Genomic DNA, 19,660 nt, shown 5'->3' with positions numbered 1-19,660 from the left:
GAACACAGTTCTGAATGGTTATACATTTCATGTGGGCATTTTTATGGGTGCTGATTGGTTTGATGGTAAGTAGAGAGATTTTATTTTCTGTTGTAACTGGTACTGCTATTTTTCAAGCTTCCATTTGTCTTGGTCTGTTTAGTTATGATCTGCCTTTTTAAATATTTGAAATAATACTCTCCAGTGGGAGGTTTCCATTCGTTTAACTGTATTTTTATAGTTTTCAAATGATAAATACTAAACGGACACAAAAGTTGTACTATAACTATGTACTTTAAAAATGGATCATTAGTCTTGGTTAATATGTCCTCTGGTGAACTGCTGTATTTTAATGTGTCTGCCATCAATGCCTGTTTTAAACGTGTAGAAGTTAGTATGCACAATGATCTCGGTCGATATACAATGTGTACAAAACATTAACACCTTCCTAATATTGCTGGCCGATGTTGACGCCAATGCTTCCCACAGTTGTGTGAAGTTGGCTGGACGTCCTTTGGGTAGTGGACCATTCTTGACACAAGGGAAACTGTGAAAAACCCAGCAGCGTTGCAGTTCTTGATGCAAACTGGTGCGCCTGGCACATACTACCATACCCTGTTCAAAGATACTTCAATATTTTGTCTTGCCCATTCACCCTCTGACACACACACAATCCATGTGTCAAGGCTTAAAAATATTTTTTTAACCTGTCTCCTCCCCTTCATCTACACTGATTTGAAGTGGATTTGTCAAGTGACATCAATTAGGGATCCTATCATTCACCTGGTCAGTCTGTCATGGAAAGAGCATGTGTTCTTAATGTTTTGTACACGGTGTACATGTTTTACATAAATACGACTTGCAGTACTTCCCCTTTCTTTGTTTGCTACTTGGCAGGTGTTTTCCTGAGGCTAGAGGAGTATGCTGTAGTACATGTTGTATTTGTTAGATCGTCGGGCAGCCACATTCCTGCCCCATGGGCCTTGAGGAGCTGTGGTTCAAGGGATAAGTTGGGGCCCCTCTTCCAACAGGCCTGTTATTGCACCAGGTGCTGGATTGGCCCAGTCCAGCTGGGCAACCAGGAAGTGGTGCTACTATCATGTCCCACAGGCCTAAAACACCACAGGGATGGACCTTACATCCTTTGCTGACAGAATGTTTATATATAAGATTAATAATAAAGAAATGCCTATTTTATTTTGATGTGCAGGTGCTATTAAAAAAACTGGAATGGAAGAAAGGGAAACGCTACTAAGGTACACAATAGTACATTTTGGTAGATAGAAGGTGCTCCTTGGTAAAAGGGGTAAATTGGTCATCAAAAAAGAAAGGAGGACCAAGGCACTTCATATAATTAATTAAAATGCCTTTAATATGGAATGTTCAATAGAAACAAAGTTTTTTAAAAACCAGCGTGTTTCGGCTTCATGGCCTTCATCAGGGAGTACAAAAAAAAAAAAAAGAATACAATGTCCTCTTTTGAACAGCTTTTCCAATTAGCCCTAATTGAAAGAAGAAGTGGTTACAAAATTGATTGGACACACCTAGTAAGCAATAATATACACATTAAAAGGTGAAATGCTGTTGCTATGTTATCATAAAGATACAACTCCAAGCTAGAAGTATCAGAACACTTAGAAAGGTAGTTCTAACCTTAAATATGACTGGGAGAAGTGTCAAGAATAAGAAAGCTATATATTCCATAGTACACAGCAAAACATGAACAACAACAGTCTAAACATAGCTGAGGGCAATTGAGCAAAATGTCCACTAGATGACAGCAAATGGACCCATCACGACCCTACAGGAAGGGTGAGAAATCCATATCTTCATTTAAACCAGGGTATTTAGTGGCCTGTAGTTTGTAAATCCAAAAACGTTCCCTTTGGTTTAACTGTTTAAGACGGTCCCCTTTTCTAATAGAGGCCGAAACATAATCAATACCCATAGCTTGTAGGGAGGCTGGGTTGCCAAGGTGTAAGGACTTGTAGTGCCATGCCATGGGGTAGTCTTCATTGCCTCCCCGTATGGCGTACTTGTGTTCCGCTAAGCGGTCTTGAAGGCATCTCTTTGTCCGTCCAATGTAGAACACCTTGCACTGTGGACATTCCAATCTGTAGATGACATGAGTGGTTTTGCAGTTAATAAAATGCTTGAAGTAATACTCCATTTTGGAAGCTGTGTCAACAAAATACTTCTGTGCAATATTACTGCAATGGTTACATTTAAAAGAGCCCTTGGGTTTGTGGTCAAGCCAAGTTTTTTGAGAGTCACCCGGAAGATAACTCTGGACTAAGTTCTTATTTAGGGTAGGAAATCTATTAAAGCTTATGACTGGTGGCTCAGGAAAGACTTGGCATAGAAGCATATCACTTTGGATGATTCCCCAATTATTTTTAATGATTCTTTTAATGTTCTCTGCTTCAGTGCTATATTTTGTAACAAAATACACTCTCTCTGATTTGTCATGAGGCACTCCCCTTCGCAAAACAAGTATTCTCTGTCAAGTAATCCAGCCCTTATACCTGCATCTTTCAGGACCTGAACGCTGTAGCCTCGATTCAAGAAGCGATTCTCCAATTCAGCAGATTTGATACTGTAGTCCGTTTCCTAATCGCAAATTCTGCGGACTCTTTGGAATTGGCCATATGGAATATTAGCCTTTTGGGGTGAAAGCTGTCTGCCCTCAGAATGGTATTCCCATCTGTAGGCATCCTAAAGATTGATGTGTGCAAACAACCTGTCATTTTTACTAATGTCGAGGTCCAAAAAATGAATGTTATCCTTGCTGTACTCCATAGTTAGTTTGATGTTAGGGGTAATGTTGTTAAGGTATTGGTGGAAGGAAATAAGTTCATCTTCAAAGCCGGACCAAAACAGGCAAACATCATCAATATGGAGTCCCCACCATATAATCCGGTCAAAGAAATGGTTATTAGAAGGATCCAAAATGAAGTCATTTTCCCATTTATCCAAGTACAAACCAGCGTAGGAAGGGCTGTAGCTCCCATGGCACACCCTTTGACCTGTTTAAAAATACGGTCCTGAAAGATAAAGATGTTATGATTAAGAGTCCATTCAGTCAGTGAGACAATGAATTCATAAGTCATAATTCATAAGCTTTAAGAGATGTCCTACCCTAAATGACAAATTAGTCCACAGCTATCTTCCGGGTGACTCTCAAAAAACTAGCTTGGAGTATTCTTTTTTTAATGTAAAAAAAAAAAAATTGTATCCCCTTTTCTCCCCAATTTCATGGTATCCAATTGTTAGTAGTTACTATCTTGTCTCATCGCTACAACTCCCGTACGGGCTCGGGAGAGACGAAGGTCGAAAGCCATGCGTCCTCCGAAACACAACCCAACCAAGCCGCGCTGCTTCTTTAACACAGCGCGCATCCAACCCGGAAGCCAGCCGCACCAATGTGTCGAAGGAAACACGTGCACCTGGCGACCTGGTTAGCGTGCACTGCACCCGGCCCGCCACAGGAGTCGCTGGTGCGACAAGGATTTCCCTACCAGCCAAGCTCTCCCTAACCCAGACGACGCTAGGCCAATTGTGCGTCGCCCCACGGACCTCCCGGTCGCGGCCGGTTACGACAGAGCCTGGGCGCAAACCCAGAGTCTCTGGTGGCACAGCTGGCGCTGCAGTACAGCACCCTTAACCACTGCGCCACCCAGGAGGCCAATAAAGGCATTTTAATTAATTATATGAAGAGTGCCTTGGTCCTCCTTTCTTTTTGAAAACTATGGAATGTGTTACTCATCTGGGCCAAGTCATGTAGTTAAAGTAAGGGTGATTGCATCTCCCATATAATACCACAAGTCTTTTATGGGACATGCCATCACCTTTTACTTTTTTTGGACTTTGTCTTTGATTTGATTTTGTGAGCCCATGTGGTTATGTTATATTCATGTGGTTATGTTATAGGTCATATTGGGGCGTGTTGAATGTGTATCTTATGATGTCCTCAATAGGGTGGGAAAAGGAGGAAGGGTACAATAGTCAATATTGCAGAAAGATGGTTTGTCTGTGGAACAAGGTACTTGTCTTTAGTCGTTACTCAGCATTGGGCTTGTCATGCTATGAGGTATGCGGGGCAGTAGTAGGCACTGAAGTAGCAGAATATGCTGAAGTTACAGGGCTTGCACCTATGAAGCACTTCAATACACCAAACACTTTGAATTACATCAAATCAAATTTCAAATATATTTATAAAGCCCTTCTTAAATCAGCTGATATCTCAAAGTGCTGTACAGAAACCCAGCCTAAAACCCCAAACAACAAGCAATGCAGGTGTAGAAGCACAGTGCTTAGGAAAAACTCCCTAGAAAGGCCAAAACCTAGGAAGAAACCTGGAGATTATGACAGAACATGGCCAAGATGTTCAAATGTTCATAAATGACCAGCATGGTCAAATAATAATAATCACAGTAGTTGTCGAGGGTGCAGCAAGTCAGCACCTCAGGAGTAAATATCAGTTGGCTTTTCATAGCCGATCATTAAGAGTATCTCTACCGCTCCTGCTGTCTCTAGAGAGTTGAAAACAGCAGGTCTGGGACAGGTAGCAGGTTCGGTGAACAGGTCAGGTTTCCATAGCCGCAGACAGAACAGGTGAAACTGGAGCAGCAGCACGGCCAGGTGGACCGGGGACAGCAAGGAGTCATCATGCCAGGTAGTCCTGAAGCATGGTCCTAGGGCTCTGGTTCTCCGAGAGAGGGAAAGAAAGAGAGAATTAGAGAGAGCATACTTAAATTCACACAGGACACCGGATAAGACAGGAGAAGTACTCCAGATATAACAGACTGACCCTAGCCCCCCAACACAAACTACTGCAGCATAAATACTGGAGGCTGAGACAGGAGACAGGAGGGGTCCGATGATACCCCCGGACAGGGCCAAACAGGTAGGATATATCCCCACCCATTTTGCCAGAGCACAGCCCCCACACCACTGGAGGGTTATCTTCAACCACCAACTTACCATCCTGAGACAAGGCCGAGTATAGCCCACAAAGATCTCCGCCACGGCACAACCCAAGGGGGGCAACCCAGACAGGAAGATCACGTTAGTGACTCAACCCACTCAAGTGACCCCTCCTAGGGACGGCATGGAAGAGCACCAGTAAGCCAGTGACTCAGCCCCTGTAATAGGGTTAGAGGCTGAGAATCCCAGTGGAGAGAGGGGAACCGGCCAGGCAGAGACAGCAAGGGCGGTTCGTTGCTCCAGAGCCTCCAGAGCCCCACTCCTGGGCCAGACTACACTCAATCACAGGACCCACTGAAGAGATGAGTCTTCAATAAAGACTTAAAGGTTGAGACCGAGTCTGTGTCTCTCACATGGGTAGGCAGACCATTCCATAAAAATGGAGCTCTATAGGAGAAAGCCCTGCCTCCGGCTGTTTGCTTAGAAATTCTAGGGACAATCAGGAGGCCTGCGTCTTGTGACCGTAGCGTATGTGTAGGTATGTACGGCAGGACCAAATCGGAAAGATAGGTAAGAGCAAGCCCATGTAATGCTTTGTAGGTTAGCAGTAAAACCTTGAAATCAGCCCTTGCCTTAACAGGAAGACAGTGTAAGGAGGCTAGCACTGGAGCAATATGATTTTTAAAAATGTGGTTCTAGTCAGGATTCTAGCAGCCGTATTTAGCACTAACTGAAGTTTATTTAGTGCTTTATCCGGGTAGCCGGAAAGTAGAGCATTGCAGTAGTCTAACATAGAAGTAACAAAAGCATGGATACATTTTTCATCATAATGTTTGGACAGAAAGTTTCTGATTTTTGCAATGTTACGTAGATGGAAAAAAGCTGTCCTTGAAACAGTCTTGATATGTTGGTCAAAAGAGATATCAGGGTCCAGAGTAACGCCGAGGTCCTTCACAGTTTTATTTGAGACGACTGTACAACCGTCAAGATGAATTGTCAGAATCAACAGAAGATCTCTTTGTTCCTTAGGACCTTGAATAAGCATCTCTGTTTTGTCCGAGTTTAAAAGTAGAACGTTTGCAGCCATCCACTTCCTTATGTCTGAAACACAGGCTTCTAGCGAGGGCAATTTTGGGGCTTCACCATGTTTCATTGAAATGTACAGCTGTGTGTCATCCGCATAGTACTAAAACACTTGAGTGTCTCTCTTGATACTAGGCACTGGCAGAGTTGTGCAGACTCAGGACAACTGAGATTTGGAGGAATACGCAGATTTAAAGAGTTCGTAATTTGCTTTCTAATGATCAAGATCTTTTCCTCAAAGAAGTTCATGAATTTATTACTGCTGAAGTGAAAGCCATCCTCTCTTGGGGAATGCTGCTTTTTAGTTAGCTTTGCAACAGTATCAAAAATACATTTCAGATTGTTCTTATTTTCCTCAATTAAGTTGGAAAAATAGGATGATCGAGCAGCAGTGAGGGCTCTTTGATAATCCACTGTACTGTCTTTCCAAGCTAGTCAGAAGACTTCCAGTTTGGTGTGGCGCCATTTCCGTTCCAATTTTCTGGAAGCTTGCTTCAGAGCTCGGGTATTTTCCGTATACCAAGGAGCTAGTTTCATATGACAAATGTTTTAGTTTTTAGGAGTGCAACTGCATCTAGGGTATTGCGCAAGGTTAAATTGAGTTCCTCAGTTAGGTGGTTAACTAATTTGTGTCCTCTGACGTCCTCGGGTAGGCAGAGGGAGTTTGGAAGGGCATCAAGGAATCTTTGGGTTGTCTGAGAATTTATAGCAAGTCTTTTAATGCTCCTTGGTTGGGGTCTGAGCAGATTATTTGTTGCGATTGCAAACGTAATAAAATGGTAGTCCGATAGTCCAGGATTATGAGGAAAAACATTAAGATCCACAACATTTATTCCATGGGACAAAACTAGGTCCAGAGTATGACTGACAGTGAGTAGGTCCAGAGACATGTTGGACATACCCCACTCAATGGCTCCGAAAGCCTTTTGGAGTGGGTCTGTGGACTTTTCCATGTGAATATTAAAATCACCAAAAATTAGAATATTATCTGCTATGACTACAAGGTCCAATAGGAATTTAGGGAACTCAGTATATGGCCCAGGAGGCTTGTAAACAGTAGCTATAAAAAGTGATTGAGTAGGCTGCATATATTTCATGACTAGAAGCTCAAAGGACGAAAGTCATTTTTTTGTGTTGTAAATGTTAGCAAAACCTCCGCCTTTGCGGGATGCACGGTGGTCACCGTGTGGTCACTAGTGTAACCAGGAGATGAGGCCTCATTTAACACAGCAAATTCATCAGGCTTAAGCCATGTTTCAGTCAGGCCAATCACATCAAGATTATGATCAGTGATTAGTTCATTGACTATAACTGCCTTTGAAGTGAGGGATCTAACATTAAGTAGCCCTATTTTGAGATGTGAGGTATCACGATCTCTTTCAATAATGGCAGGAATGGAGAAGGTCTATATCCTAGTGAGATTGCTAAGGCGAACACCGCCATTTTTTGTTTTTCCCAACCTAGGTCGAGGCACAGACACGGTCTCAATGGGGATAGCTGAGCTGACTACACTGACTGTGCTAGTGGCAGACACCACTAAGCTGGCAGGCTGGCTAACAGCCTGCTGCCTGGCCTGCACCCTATTTCATTGTGGAGCTAGAGGAGTTAGAGACCTGTCTATGTTGGTAGATAAGATGAGAGCACCCCTCCAGCTAGGATGGAGTCCGTCACTCCTCAGCAAGCCAGGCTTGGTCCTGTTTGTGGGTGAGTCCCAGAAAGAGGGCCAATTATCTACAAATACTATTTTTTGGGAGGGGCAGAAAACAGTTTTCAACCAGCGATTGAGTTGTGAGACTGCTATAGAGCTCATCACTCCCCCTAATTGGGAGGGGGCCAGAGACAATTACATGAAGGTTCATCTTCACTGTTATGCACGCATGTAATGCTTCGCTGCAATTTCAAGCCAGAACGCACTACACATGAACTAAGATGACGGTCTGCAACAGAAACAATGTCACAGAGCTCTGGGTTCTTAAAGGTTTGTCCACAATAATTGTGCTGCACTCCATTGTTCCCTATCAGACAAGAGCCTAGGCCCAGACATTCAATAAGGACCTGGACCAGGGCTGATAACGCCACAGAAGAGCTAAACGGCACCTTTGAAGACAACAGAGAATGGGGTGTGGGTGTTTATAAATGTTAGAAAACCTGGTTTGAGTTGTCTCAACTTGATTCAAACAGACCCCTATTCGTGTTTATTATGGTTCGCCACAGGGGATATAAAAGTGGGATGTGATATCTCCCAAAAGGCTGCATGGTTTCCCATTATTGTGTGGGAGAGTTTGAGAAGCTGTTCTTTGAACGGTGTAAAAACAAATGGCAAAGTTAAACGAACAGGCGATCAGAGTGAATATTTCTGTGACTACATGGCTGTCATTCAGAGTATGGGAATAAGCGTCATGTCCGTCTGTGGTCCTCATGCTTGAGCTGACCTCTTTCCACTGACCTTAAGTTACAAGATGAATGGCAGTTAGAAGATGAAAGAAAATGTCTAATTAAAGAATTTCTACTCTTGGTTTTTCTTCTTTGTTTGAAGAGGATATTCTTAGAACAAAAGATGAGCCACCAATCTCCCAAAGCCCACATACTAGGACTGTAAACAGGAACTTGCAGCTTCAGGACATTCTCAGAACTCTCATCCAGCTGCTCTTTCTCCCCCTCAACTCAAAAGTTTGTTTAGTTTATCAGATATTTCAATCTGTTTCTCATAAATAGGGTTTGAGAACTAGAAGTCCCCTCTGATGTGAATGGAACCTTCAACTGAAATTGGCTCCTTGAAACATGAAAGGAGGATAGTCCAGGCTCTTTGGTTATGAGAATGGTTGGCAGTAGATTGGGCACTTCTTATGCCAGTATGTTTTGTTCACAGGATCTTCAGATGTTGTTTTGAACTGAAGAAAATAACCTGTGTTCATTGTTTTGTCAATCAGAAAATGCAATATCAAATGTCTTTATTGATCTCAGTCCAAATCACATCACACAGAGACCATAGGGACTTCTGTTATCTTGATTTTTCAATGGACTTGCTGAATTTTTAAAGATGCAGTGAATGTTAGGCTACTTCTGAGTAAGTTTCTCACCTCAGACAATGTGAGCCTACATAACAGAGCTTGTATAGCATTCATTTTGTTGTGTAAGTGTATTTACTTATTCTCATTGTTTTAAGGATTGCTGTTCAAGGGACTCCTTATCCTAATAGCCACACTATGTACAAACATATGTTCCATGCAATCTCAGCAACAGCCTCAGATCCTCCCTGCGCCCCCGCTGGCAGGCCCTCTGTGGGCTGCATTCAGAGGATGGTTGATTGTTTTAACTTCCTTATGTTGACCAGCCCTGTATTAGAGGTCAATCCCACCCTTAGATCACCTGCCGGGAGAGAAAGCAGAACCTCCACATCTGGAGGCAGCAGTACCTTCATGACTCTGTCAATGATGATCACCACTTCACCTTGCCACGATGCACACAAACTGCCCAACCACCATCGTGCTTAGTACTCTGATACCTGGGTTAACGAATGATGAGTCCCACATTCAGTGGAGTATATCAGTAGGTATTAAAACATCTGGACATCATGAGGGAAGAAGACAAATAGAGAACTGGGAAATAAATTAGGGGAAATAAGTCTCCCCATGTGCGTTAACATTTGTGTTCTTGTGACTGACTAAACTAAGGGTGTGGAATGTCATATTGTGCAATATGATATCGTAGCAGTGGAAGCTCCTCAGAGGATGGGGAGGACCATCCTCAGTAAATTTCATGAAAAGTGAAACATTTAAAAAGTTATCCTTTATAGATTAAACTATGCTAAATATATTCACGTCACCAATAGAAACTCTTGTTTGCAACTGATGGGCTAATGATTACACCCTAGATCAGCTAGATGCAGGCAAAAGTGTGTAAAGGCGGTATTGAATATGTCAATTTCTCTCGAACTGTGGACATACTTTGTGCACTTTCATTCATAGGCTAGGTTGTAGCAACCGCATGATGGGTATAGGGAAAATGTGAGAATCATGTAGTAGCCTAAACTTAGATGTTATATTGAGTTGAGTGAATGGAATATGAACGACAGACATCCAATATGCTGTAATTTGAAATAAAAAATGTATTGTCCTCCCTCATCTTAAATGGCACCAACCGCCACTGAATCGTAGGGCCGGATTCTAAATAAATGATCAGGAGTTACACAAGTAGAGGGTATAGTCAGACACCAAGGTACACTACATGACCAAAAGTATGTGGACACCTGCTCGTCAAACATCTCATTCCAATATCATGGGCATCAATATGGAGTTGGTCCCCCCTTTGCTACGGTAACAGCCTCCGCTCTTCTGGGAAGGCTTTCCACTGGATGTTTTAGCATTCCTGCTGGGACTTGCTTCCATTCAGCCACAAGAGTATTGGTGAGGTCGGGCGATTAGGCCTGGCTCGGAGTCGGTGTTCCAATTCATCCGAAAGGTGTTCGATGGGGTTGAGGTTGGGGCTCTGTGCAGACCAGTCAAGTTCTTCCACACCAATCTCAACAAACCATTTCTGTATGGATCTCGCTTTTGTGCACAGGGGTATTGTCATGCTGCAACAGAAAAGGGCTTTCCCTTTTTGTCTAGAATGTCATTGCAGGCTGTAGCGTTAAAATTGCCTTCACTGGAACTAAGGGGCCTGGCCCAAACCATGAAATACAGCCACAGACCATTATTCCTCCTTCACCAAACTTTACAGTTGGCACTGAGCATTCGGGCAGGTAGAATGTTTCTGGCATCCGCCAAACCCAGATTTGTCCGTCGGACTGCCAGATGGTGAAGCGTGATTCATCACTCCAGAGAACGTGTTTCCACTGCTCCAGAGTGCAATGGCGGCGAGCTTCACACCACTCCAGCCAACGCTTGGCATTGAGCATAGTGCTCTTAGGATTGTGTGCGGCTGCTCGGCCATGGAAAGCCATTTCATTAAGCTCCCGACGAAGAGTCCTGATGCTGACGTTGCTTCCAGAGAGCAGTTTAGAACTTGGTAGTGAGTGAGCTTGTGCGGCCTACCACTTCGCGGCTGAGATGATGTTGATCCTAGACGTTTCCACTTCACAATAACAGCACCTACAGTTGACTGGGGCAGCTCTAGCAGGGCAGAAATTTGACAAACTGATTTGTTGGAAAGGTGACAGCGTATGACGGTGTCACGTTGAATGTCATTGAGCTCTTCAGTAAGGCCATTCTACTGCCAATGTTTGTCTGTGGAGATTGCATGGTGGCCTGCTCGATTCTATACACCTGTCAGCAACGATTGTGGCCGAAATAGCCGAATCCACTAATTTAAACGGGTGTCCACATACTTTTGTATATCTAGTGTATTTCTTTCACAATGCTCTCTGCAGTGACCCGGGTTTGGTATTTAGGAAAAAAACAACTATTCAGACTATAGATGAAAAACTAAGCTTGTGTATGTCTGAAATAGCTTTTTTTTGCTGTGTTGAATGAGGAGCCAAAAAACTTGAAGACCTTAGGAGGTAAATTTGTCCACTATTCTTTTCCCATGTCCTCCTCTTCGGAGGAAAATGGCAGGAAATTGTCTGAGTGGGGTAATATTTGTCCCTCTGAGCTCCAGACAAATGACATTCCTTGCAGGGCACATCCCTGCAAAGCCCTGAAGGTGGGGCTTTTTTCATCTTATTTTCTTAACCCTTCCTGTGCATTAACCCTATGGGGTAGGATTTGGGGGAGGCAGCCAGGTAGAAATGCAAATAGGTCTACTGTATGTGAATGTGTTGATTTTATTTACACAGCGCTGATGAGTTTCCAAGAATGTGGATATATTTACAATGACATACAAACTTCCGTTGAATATTTCAGTCTTCAAAAGAAAAAAGCCTATAACAGGCTAAACCTGTTCTTAACCATACAAGACACAGGTGGGGTGTAAGCAGGGTCAAATGCACCCTCCCTTTACTAAAACAGAACTAATGATAACATCCCCAAATGGGCATTTAGGCAACACATGTGGTGCGCAGACCAGAGGGGTATACTGCAAAGCAAGATAGAAAACCCTGAGTAGATCTAAAGCTAGAGAACTTCAGTTAGCTTCACATTCCAGCTCAGGCTTCATCCGTATTACAACAGTGGATATTGGTCATCCGCCTGCAGGCTTAACTACATGTGCATGTCACACATGGCTAGTCTAACACCAAACTCTTCATTGAGACAATGCTGAAACATCAACCCATGGGCAAATCAGTGCCACATTTTCATTTGTGCCAAAAATGAAAGAAAATGTTATCTTGCAAATTCAACCTGGCTATCGTGTGAAATAGACTTTTACAGTAGCCGAATTCCACTCAAGGCCACAGACAGAGAGTAGCCTAATCAACACTTCTCCACTCCCCCTCATTCCATGGCAGTGATTTCAGCAGGTAGGGTTCTATTCTCTTACCCTCATAGTGCTGCGACTGCCCTGAAACATTATGGCAACATGCCAGAGTAGTCAATACCTTTCCACTCCCTCTCAAGGCCACACAGACCATTACTATATTACTTTGGCATGGTTATCAATGCAATCATCACAAAAGTTTTACTGTGTGTGAACTTTCAAATTCATCCTGCCATTACTAAATGTGGAATGTGAGTTAGCCTGCCCCGGAGCAGGTTAGTTCAGAAGGATTTGATGGCATAGAAACTTGTATGACCAGTTACCCCGAGTTGGACTCAGTTAACCAAAGTTACCTCACTGTAATAGTGTGCTTAGTAATAGGCTATATGCTAGCGGTTCCCAAAATAGGGGGATCGTGACCCCATATGGGGGTCGCCTGATTTGAAAATGGGGTCGAGGGAAATTTGACAAAATCCTGAATATACAAAAAAGGGTCATAATATCATATTTGTATCTCAAAATCATTGTAATGTGGTTAACCTTAAATCCAAATTACAATTAATCAAATCTAAAAGAAAATTCAACCAGTGTGCCCTTAGATCATGGGAAAAGGCCTGACTTTACCATTACACTTGAATCATTCACATGGTGAATGACTTGGTCCGCTACGCTATGAAACCACACACTATTGCAGACTTTGATATTACCAGCTACAATTGATATTGATTGTAAACTACATTAATCCACATCCACTGCGTACACGCCTGTTCACATCTATTTGGAGATATGACCGATTCAGCGGAAATACACTGCCCAAAAAAACAAAGGGAACACTTAAACAACACAATGTAACTCCAAGTCAATCACACTTCTGTGAAATTAAACTGTTCACTTAGGAAGCAACACTGATTGATAATAAATTTCACATGCTGTTGTGCAAATGGAATAGACAACAGGTGGAAATTATAGCCAATTAGCAAGACACCCCCAATAAAGGAGTGGTTCTGCAGGTGATAACCACAGACCACTTCTCAGTTCCTATGCTTCCTGGCTGATGTTTTGGTCACTTTTGAATGCTGGCGGTGCTTTCACTCTAGTGGTAGCATGAGACGGAGTCTACAACCCACACAAGTGGCTCAGGTAGTGCAGTTCATCCAGGATAGCACATCAATGCGAGCTGTGGCAAGAAGGTTTGCTGTGTCTGTCAGCGTAGTGTCCAGAGCATGGAGGCGCTACCAGGAGACAGGCCAGTACATCAAGTGACGTGGAAGGAGGCCGTAGGAGGACATCAACCCAGCAGCAGGACCGCTACCTCCGCCTTTGTGCAAGGAGGAGCAGGAGGAGCACTGCCAGAGCCCTGCAAAATGACCTCCAGCAGGCCAAAATTGTGCATGTTTCTGCTCAAACGGTCAGAAACAGACTCCATGAGGGTGGTATGAGTGCCCGACGTCCACAGGTGGGGGTTGTGCTTACAACCCAACACCGTGCAGGACGTTTGGCATTTGCCAGAGAACACCAAGATTAGCAAATTCGCCACTGGCGCCCTGTGCACTTCACAGATGAAAGCAGGTTCACACTGAGCACATGTGACAGACGTGACAGTCTGGAGACGCCGTGGAGAACGTTCTGCTGCCTGCAACATCCTCCATCCAGCATGACCGGTTTGGCGGTGGGTCAGTCATGGTGTGAGGTGGCATTTCTTTGGGGGGCCGCACAGCCCTCCATGTGCTCGCCAGAGGTAGCCTGACTGCCATTAGGTACCGAGATGAGATCCTCAGACTCCTTGTGAGACCATATGCTGGTGCGGTTGGCCCTGGGTTCCTCCTAATGCAAGACAATGCTAGACCTCATGTGGCTGGAGTGGGTCAGCAGTTCCTGCAAGAGGAAGGCATTAATGCTATGGACTGGCCTGCCCGTTCCCCAGACCTGAATCCAATTGAGCACATCTGGGACATCATGTCTCGCTCCACCCACCAACGCCACGTTGCACCACAGACTGTCCAGGAGTTGGCGGATGCTTTAGTCCAGGTCTGGGAGGAGATCCCTCAGGAGACCATCCGCCACCTCATCAGGAGCATGCCCAGGCGTTGTAGGGAGGTCATACAGGCATGTGGAGGCCACACACACTACTGAGCCTCATTTTGACTTGTTTTAAGGACATTACATCAAAGTTGGATCAGCCTGTAGTGTGGTTTTCCACTTTAATTTTGAGTGTGACTCCAAATCCAGACCTCCATGGGTTGGTAAATTTGATTTCCATTGATCATTTTTGTGTGATTTTGTTGTCAGTACATTCAACTGTAAAGAATGTAAAGAAAAAAGTATTTAATAAGAATATTTCATTCATTCAGATCTAGGATGTGTTATTTTAGTGTTCCCTTTATTTTTTTGAGCAGTGTAATTCTTATTGGATAGTTTTTTTCAAAAGCTAACCATGCTCCCTTCCTCCTGCAGTACATGTTTCGAAAAGAAAACAGCATCAGTAAATATCCCACATGAGTGATGACTGCTTACCTCCAAAGCTTGGAAGAGCACTTTGGGACCTACTTGCCTGTGATCCTGGCTCAGTTAACATGCCGTTAAGGGAAATCTAAGAGCTGATCGAGCTGCAGACAACGCATTCACGGATCACTAAGGATGGTCATGCGGTCCAAACACTTAAAATACACACCCTATCCCCTCAGCCTTCAAATTAAGTGGAAACTGCTGATGACGTTTCATGACGTCTGACGAGTATACACTTGCAGGGCGAGGGAGGAAGGAATGATTTTTAAATGGAACACCCCGAAAATCTCCCCCTTCTAATTTCCTTCATTTTGTGGCTAGAGTCAAATACTTTCTGTGACACACATCAGAGTCAAATACTTTCTATAGAACAAACTTCACGGATAGGCAACCGAAATTAATAATGAATGTGTGTTATATTAAACATAGAGGGAATAAAATTATGGCAAGCAATTAACATTTCAGAACAACTATGGCTGAATTATTATCCTTACATTTTCAAAAACACTAGTCGAATAAGACATGGGGGAGATGACGAATTTTGACAAAGAGATGTATTTATAGACTTAATACAAAATCAGTAACGGATTTAGGTACCGGCGACAAGGGCAGCCGCCCAGGGCGGCATCTTGCCGGGTGCGGGCGCTGATGGGGGTGGTTCGCCCAGGGCGCCATACCAGCTAGAACCGCCGCATACACTTGAAACAAATAGCCAAACCGAAAACTGTAGACAGAAATGCTTTTTGCTACTAAGATCAGTGACATGTAGGCTAAACTAACAACGGGGTGAAGATCAGAAATCTCAACGAGCAAGCAAGTCGCAGCAATGAAGAGCCCAAAATTCTGACAGGGGGAAGATTTTCCGCACAACACCGGAAATTCGTCACTAGTTTATCCAGCAATGATTGATGTTTTCAGACACCGGTAGCTTGTGGGTGCTTTATATGCGCTACAGTCAATTACGAGCGCATATCTACTTCTATTAAATCTATAAGTATTAATATACGTCTACTGTATGATAGCTAGCACATTTATTAGCTAACTAACGTTAGCCTGCCTAGCTGGAACTTCTGAAGAATTACGTTTTTTTTGTTTCTACAATTTCCAAAAAAAGAACCCCAAAAAAGCATATTTACTTTTTACGATACGTGTTTGTGCCGTCATGTGCATTAGTAGCACAATTTTCAAATTATTTGCATTCATTTTTACTTTCCCATTGTATATTGACTTCTCCATTGGTGTTATTTAGAACGTTTTCGCGGACTTTTCTTAGCGGATGTACTTTTCTTAACGAATTTAATTATGGGGAGTTTCAGGCCCCGGAGTGACCATCATTGTACATTCTCAAATCCGACTAAAAACGAGGGCTGAGGGGCTTACGTTGCAAACATCCCTTGCTTGGCTGATCATTTGGACCGCCAGCCAAGATGGCAACGGGGATTCCCCCAAGGGCATAAAGCGAGGGTAAGTGGACGAGGGTGTGTCTTAAGTGTCTGGACGGTAACTCGGTTCATGACTCGCAAGGGAATAAATACCCTGTCGTCTCCCTCTGAGCATTAATGCAGCGATCAGAACAACTAGGAACTGGGAAATCTCCGACTCCAGTGCGTTCAAGACAACTGGGAATTCGGAAAAAACGAGCTCCAACTAGGAAAAATCTATTTGAACGGTCATCTAACTCGGAATTCCAACTCTGGAACTCGGGCCTCTTTCTAAAGCTTTTTAAAAAGTGTATTTATTTTTATTGAATCAAATATAACAGATAATCTGACATCATGGAGTCAATAATTAACAAGAACCTAAAGGATAAAACAAAAACAGAAAAATGTGTTACGACAGCATAAGATAATGCAACAATGTGACTTATTCAGAAAATAATTAATTATAGAATACAACCATAGACAAGCTTTTCTTATAGGAATTTCAGAGACTCAATTAGAAACAAACTCTCAAAAATACTTTAAAGACAGAGTTTTATTTGTATTTTTTGTGGATATAAAAATGTACCAACCAAAATCATGACATTAGTTATACATTTCAGAGGTCAGAGTACAGTAAAAAAAACAAGCTCATAACATCATTGCATTTAATATCAATAGTGTGACCAGTTTTACTCAATATGTACTCTTCCATTTCTCTCCAAAATCTAATAGTGTACAAACAACTGTATAACAAATGTATCAGCGTTTCAGGTCCATCATTGTAGAAAGTACATGTCATGTCTGTAAACCTTAACACCATTTTGCTGGAGGGGTATATATTGTGCAAAATCTTTAGGTGCCCCTTTCTTAATAGAAATAAAAAGAAAGGAAGATACAAAGCATTTTGCCATGAAATGTCTGATAGTTGTAAATTCCAAAAGGGTTTCCCTCTTATGTGTGATCTTTCTTTTGCTAGAAATTTTTTTTATCTTTTGTGTTTATTTGTACACTTGGGACTTTTGAGTTCAATACCATTAATCAATAGCCTAGGTTCTATTCTATGTGCATCTTGAAAACACATGACTTTTCATTAGCTGGGAAATAGCTGAGGGCATAGCATTAACCACAGAGCGATATTCTTTGTATGTAACAGGAAAGGCTTTGACAGACTCTTAAAAAGACCTTGTAACATAACATATGGCCACCACTATCAAACATGTCACCTACAAAGATGATATTTAAAAAAATTAATCTGAAAAAGTAATTGAAAAATAATTTCCATGCCATAAAGGCTTGCTGATTACATTTCGATAACATTAGTGGCAGTTTGATTATGTTGTAATTTCAAGACAACCAAATTGTGAACCCCCAATTTTCTTACAAATATAATGAACCATAAAGATTCTGGAGATTCTATGCATTTTTCAAACACTTAATCTTAAAGATATTATTCATATCGACAAAATCACATAACTCCAAACCTCCTTTTTCCCTAGTTGCCCTAATATATTAACAAAATATGATTGAACTATATGTCTGTACCACAAATGAAGGATTGTAACTCTGAGATAATCTGAGAGTAAAGGCACTTGCGAGAATAGAAAAAACTCTGAACAAAACGAGGTACCACATATAGACCAAAAGTTAACCATGTAACACAATGGTCATTATCAATGTGAATCTTGCCTGTCTGCGCCTTTTAGGTCACCCTGGGTTGGTTGGATCTATTGCTGAGGTCGTCAAATTTCACGTTCTTCCCAACGATTATATGCGTATCCAGCCCTTTTCCCTTCTTTACGTGCCTTATTGACCAGTGGCCATAGTTTGTGCCTTAGCTGCCTCTCGAGATCGCAGGACTTCTGCGTCACGGAATGCTCTCCATATCTTGTTTCTGAATGTGCTCATGGTGTATTGCATGATAACTGGTCGAGTTGTCTTGTCGTTTCGGGGGTATCTGGCCTCTGCACCGTGTCCACCAGGAATCCAAGTTTTTCCCTGTCTTTGGAGCGATCTTGGCCAAAACATTGAAAAACTCTTTCCTCACATCTTCATTGCGGGTCTCAGGAAGGCTGTAGAGCCGCAAATTCCACCTCCTACTGTACCTTTCAGCCTCCTCACTGACCTTACTAGAATCACTCTTTGGCATCGTCACTCGCAAAGCCAACGTTAACTAAACAAATAGCTAACGGTAGCTAAAAGAAAAGTTTGTTTTTTTATAGTACAGGCAGTAATTTAGCTATCTAGTTAGCTATCTATCTAACCAGACTGGCTAGCCAACATGAACAGAGAAAGTTTGCTTTTGAGTCTCAACCAGCACTTAAATCTTTTTGATTTTGGTTCAAAAGTCACATTGTTAAATTCCTTTCATAATGTAAATATGTTTGTGGTTCAATAAATCAATGAAACATGTGGTACTCCATAACTGTCTGAGTTCACAGGGATGCTGCTGCTCTCGTCGCCATTTTGTGCGACCTCCTCCTAGAGCTTCACCTTTCCGACCAGTAGATCACTGAAATCATGATTTGACTTCGTATTTTTCTGAGTTCCCATTTGTCTTGAAAGCACCCTCAAAACTCATGGTACCCTTCACCAGCTCATATCTGTGTGAAGCTGGATTCAGTGCTCTCATCTGCATTAACAGCGGATATCAATCCAGGTTGGATGTGACAGCAGAGATGAGGTGCACACTGTTGACCACGCCCCCTGACTTTGAGAATCTCCGAGGCCACATGCATCAAGCACACCATCCCATTAGTGGTGGTGAGAAAATATACATTATGTCAGACTAATTTACAATTGACTGTTATAGCCCCACATTAAAATTATGTTTGAATACTGTTTGAATGTTTTTCAATTGACTGTCATAGCCCCAAATATAATTATCGTTTTAAATTCCACATGGTTGGGGTTGAGAAAATGTTCAGATATCAAAATGGGGTCTTGGGACAAAAAAGTTTGGGAACCCCTGCTATAAACTCAGGAGGTACTTATATGCACGCAACGGCGCGAGTACACACAACATTAGGCCTACCGGACTGAGAAGCCAGAAAAATAAAAACATGTACAGATGCTATCACAGGTGCAGCGAAATGCTTGTGTTTCTGACTCCAACAGTGCAGTAATGATAGCCTACCTAGCAATACTAAAAAAATCTAAAAAGTTAAAATAAATAAATAGGCTATCATGCACACATGAAGCACTCCAAACCAAAGACAATTAAGAAATGGACAGAAAACTGGTAAATATAATTAAATAAACCTTATCTCCTTTCACACAAGTGTAGCACAGTTTGTGAGCTATCCAAATAACGTGTCCACTTAAATAAATACAGCCGTAGGCTAAATGAATGTAATAATGTGAACTATGGGAAATGGCAAGGATTAACG

At 42.5% G+C, this 19,660-nt stretch overlaps 1 long non-coding RNA gene across 1 annotated transcript; it reads right to left on the bottom strand.

Annotated features, from left to right (window-relative positions):
- Nucleotides 1-1,779: 1,779 nt before the first annotated feature.
- On the bottom strand, nt 1,780-3,253 carry LOC112253330. The gene is made up of 3 exons (XR_002953978.2): nt 3,118-3,253; nt 2,505-3,023; nt 1,780-2,093 (listed from the first exon to the last, which is right to left on the bottom strand). It is a non-coding gene; the product is annotated as an uncharacterized LOC112253330 (long non-coding RNA).
- Between the last annotated feature and the right edge of the window lie 16,407 nt (nt 3,254-19,660).

This window comes from Oncorhynchus tshawytscha, linkage group LG06 (assembly GCF_018296145.1).
Source record: "Oncorhynchus tshawytscha isolate Ot180627B linkage group LG06, Otsh_v2.0, whole genome shotgun sequence".
NCBI lineage: Eukaryota > Metazoa > Chordata > Actinopteri > Salmoniformes > Salmonidae > Oncorhynchus > Oncorhynchus tshawytscha.
This window is presented reverse-complemented; position numbering and strand designations above follow the sequence as displayed.